The sequence below is a fragment of the Nomascus leucogenys genome, chromosome 19 (assembly GCF_006542625.1).
Source record: "Nomascus leucogenys isolate Asia chromosome 19, Asia_NLE_v1, whole genome shotgun sequence".
Classification (NCBI taxonomy): Eukaryota; Metazoa; Chordata; class Mammalia; order Primates; family Hylobatidae; genus Nomascus; species Nomascus leucogenys.
The window spans coordinates 41,061,794-41,066,194 of record NC_044399.1 but is presented as its reverse complement, the minus strand read 5'-3'; positions in this window follow the sequence as shown (position 1 = coordinate 41,066,194).

Below are 4,401 nucleotides of genomic sequence, written 5' to 3'. Positions count from 1 at the left end.
ATGCCATGTGCTCTTCCTCTTGGCTCATCCCCCTAGCTCGCTGTTGTCCCAGGGGCCATGTACTATATGCAGGACACTTTCATAGTCCGTTCATCCACAGAGCAGTCCTAGCCTCTTCTAATCTCCACTTAAGAGCCAATGAAGCTTCCAGGGCGCAGGTAACTTAAGTCACACAGCTTGAATTAGACTGGACAACGAGCCACCTTTCCACCTTGGCTGCACTGTGACCCTGGGTCAAAAGGCCTCATGACCAGCCCCCTCCATGCCTGTCCCCTTCTTCCCCGGGTCTGCCGCCTTTTCTGCTCCGGGGCCTTAGGAATTCTCCTGGGACTGTGGCTCCCCCTCTTACTCCCCTCCCTCCCAGTTGCTTTCAGTTCTGCTGTTCTTGTGGGTCTCTGTTCTCTTGGCTCCGGGCCTAACGGCCGCCCCCTCCAGCCTTGGCCTTGAGAAGTCTCTTGGGGCGGAGAAGAGAGGGGCTGCCGCCTGGCCCCCACCCTGCGACCCTTCGTCCCCCGCTACGCCGGGATAGCAGGCGGACTCGCCGGACCCCTTTTTAGACCCAAGGCTCTCTTCGCGTCTCCATCCAGCGCCGGCCGGGGTGGGGCGACCTGAGGGACACGGTAGCTGACGACAGAGAAACAAGACCGGGCAGGTCGTAGAAGGGTCGCTTCCCCCACGTGGGTCCGGGGCTGAGCCAGGCACCGCAGGAAGCGGAGACAGCGGAGGCGGTGAGAGCCTCGGGAACCACGGAGCGCGCCAGTGTCCACCAGAGGACGCTGTCGGCTCGCGGAGCGGGGCGCGGGCGGCCCGGAGCCCCGCGGTGCGGCCCAGCATCAGAGCGCGCAGTGACTTTGTCACTGCAGGCTTGGGGGGTGGGTTGCAGAAGAGAGAAGAGACCCACCCATCCTCAAGGCACTCATTTGGGCAAGGAGGGAAGAGACCCACAAGAAGACTATTTGACACTCTTCTCATTTCAAACGTGTATAGAGCACAAAGTTGCATTTACCATGTCCAAGATACCGAGGAGTACCAAGGTGAGTCATTCTGGGTCTCCAAATTTAAAGACCTTTAGGGAAGTGGCAGGATCAAAGACAGGTACCAAAGAACTATACTACAGTATAGTAGGGAGAGGCAGGAACTCCAACGAGACGTGAGGAAGAAGCGGTAGGAGAGTTGAGGGAGGAGTTACAGCTTCAGCTAGGGGATGAGGCCCGTTGCATGGAGGACTTGGGCCTTAAAGTGGGACAGATTCGCAGCCTTCCAGCACATGTGTTGCAACAGAACCCGTGGATTTAAGCAGTTCTGGTTATACATTCTGTTACACATAAATGCTCATCAGTGACAAAAGGCAACATTCCTTGCCCTTTAGCCCCAGCTTGTTGATCCTGAAAGGTAAATTAGAAATAAAAATGGATTCACCAAATATCCAGAATGTGCTAGAGATATATAACCTAGTCTGAACAATCAGATCAGTCATTCTGCTAATTGGTAAAATATCCACAGGGGAGCCTGGGAGACAGCTGTTAAACTTGGTTACAGGTAGCATCAAACCATCCGCCAAAAATACCTCAATACTTCTATTGGTGTTGGGAGAGGAGACACAAAAATATAGAAGTTGAAGAACAACAAAGTCTTTCAGTCTTTTTGTTTTAAAGACTCTTATTACGAAACAGCTGAAGGGAGAACTCTATCAACATTATAGCTCCCTTGAGAATTATATTATAGTATAGATTATTATTGAAAGAATTATTATATTGCACTGTGCTAAGGCTAGTTTAATTTGGAGCCAATAAATTAAAACAAATCTAGACCTTATGTTTATAAAAATGTTGTTTCCATGGAATTAAAATGTAATTGACATGATTATCGTTAAATAGTGCTGTCTTGGCTCCAGCATGGCAATGTAGAAAGAACAGTCAATGTATAAGGTAAAAGATTTGGGTCTAGAGCTCTAGGTAGTGTTTTCGGTTTTTTTTTTTTTTTCTTTTTTTTTTTTTTTTTTTTTTTTTTGGCAAGTCAGTTAACTTCTCTAGGTATCAGTTTCCTCATTTAATAGAGGAATTTAATAACAATAAAGAATATAGTCTGGGCGCAGTGTCTCATGCCTGTAATCCCAGGACTTTGGGAGGCCGAGGCAGGTGGATCACTTGAGGTCAGGAGTTTGAGACCAGCCTGGCCAATATGGTGAAACCCTGTCTGTACTAAAAAAATACAAAAATTAGCTGGGCATGGTGGTGTGCACCTATAATCTCAGTTACTCAGGAAGCTGAGGCAGGAGAATTGCTTGAATCTGGGAGGTAGAGGTTGCAGCAGTGAGATAAGATTGTGTGCCACTGCACTCCAGCCTGGGTGACAAAGCAAGAGTACATCTCAAAAAATAAATAAATAAATAAATTAATTAATTAAACAAACCAAGTGATCCCTCAAATCCCACAGAGTATAACAAGTAAGTCTTCTCAGTTCTGTTGGGCCCAAATTCCTCCTTTGTGCTGCCGTGGTTCTAAAGTGGCTTTAAGGAACTGCACGTCCCATGAGGTGTTAAGCATATAAGGGGGAGGGGAAAGGAAATTGGATGGCTGCTAGTTCTGATATTAGGCAGGATTCTCCACGTCATCTGGAGCCTTCTGTATGCAGTGGCCCAGAGCAAAAGGGAGGGAGGATGGTCAAACAGTCTGACTCTTACTGTGATTATTGATACCCTAAGTTCCTACAGTGCTTTCTGAGTGGGCTGATTATTTGTCATTTATTGTGTGCCACCTTGAATTACCTTTCTGCACCTGTCATTTGAGAATAGTGTCTATGGCAGTCTTCAGTGCTATTCACCAAACATTCCATGCTCCTTGCCGGTACAGATGGTAGAACTTCCCAGACCCTGTGGTTGGGGAAGGCGGGATCTGAGACTGGTTCTAGCTAACAATTGGTGAGCAGAAATGATGTTTAGCACGTCCAGATGGATTTTTTTGGGTGGGGGGCAGGTGGGGGACAGGGTCTGGCTCTATTGCCTAGGCTGAAGTGCAGTGGCACAATCTTGGCTCACTGCAGCCTCCTCAAGCAATTCTCCCACCTCAGCCTCCCAGGTAGCAGGGATTACAGGCACCCGTCACCACGCTCAGCTATGATTTTTTAATTTAATTTAATTTTATTTTATTTTGTAGAAATGAGGTTTTGCTACCCAGGGCCTCCCAAAATGCTGGGATTACAGGCATGAGCCACCAGGTGGACTATTTAATTGCCTGTGTAAGACCCTCCAGACATCCTTTTTCTCTCTGCCCATGACCAGCCATGTTCCAGATGATGACTTTTTAGCCAGCCTGGATCCAGAGGTGAGAATGATGCTAATGGGAAGCAGAGCTCCCAACCAACCTGCCATGGACTTAGAGCATGCATGAGAAGAAAGCTTTGTTCTTTTAAGGTGTTGGGATCTGGGGAGTGCTTATTACAGCAGCATGACCTAGCCAATCCTGACTAATAAAGGGCCATTTTGTGTTGTCATTTTTTGTCTCCCCAGTGCTCCAAATGACATGACACTTACTACTGACTGTTAAATAAAGGACTGACTGAATTGATCTACTCGTCTCCCCAGATGGAGTAGGGATTACCCATATAGCTATTTATCCTCCCTGGAGCATCTGCCCTAGTATCCTATATAGCAAGTACTTAGTAAAGACCCTTGAATTGACATATGATCTTAAAAGTCCAAGACAGGGGCCGGGCACGGTGGCTCACACCTGTAATCCCAGCACTTTGGGAGGCTGATGCAGGAGGATCACTGGAGTCCAGGAGTTCAAGACCAGCTTGAGCAACACAGTGAGACCCCATCTCTACAAAAACAATCAAAAAAATTTAACTGGGCATGGTGGCACATGCCTGTAGTCCCAGACACTCAGGAGGCTGAGGTGGGAGAATTGCTCGAGTCTGGGAGGTCAAGGCTGCAGTGAGCTGTGATTGTGTCACTGTATTCTAGCCTGGGCGACAGAGTGAGACTCTCTCTCTTATAAAAAGAAAAAAATCCCAAGACACAACCCAACATCTGGCCCACAGAAGATGAAGAATGTTATGCTGTTCTCCAAATGGCATCCTAGTGAGTAGGGCTCATAGTCACAGGCCCTGAGGAAGAGGGGCACCAGGCCATCTCCTTCTGCATCCATCAGCAAGCTCGATAGGGCTGCCTCTGATCCCTCCACCTCTTTGCAGGTATTAAGTGAAGCTTGGCTCGAGTCACTGCAACAGAATATAGAGACGAGATGGGGCCAGAATTCGGAGCTGGGATGGGGCCAAAATAAGAAGACATGGCAGGGCAGACAAAAGCCCACCACAGGAGCATAGGTGTGGGGCAAAGTTTGAAGTGGGGCTCAGGGTCGGGTGGGGGCTAGGCTGGGGCGGGGCCAGCAGAGCTCTAGA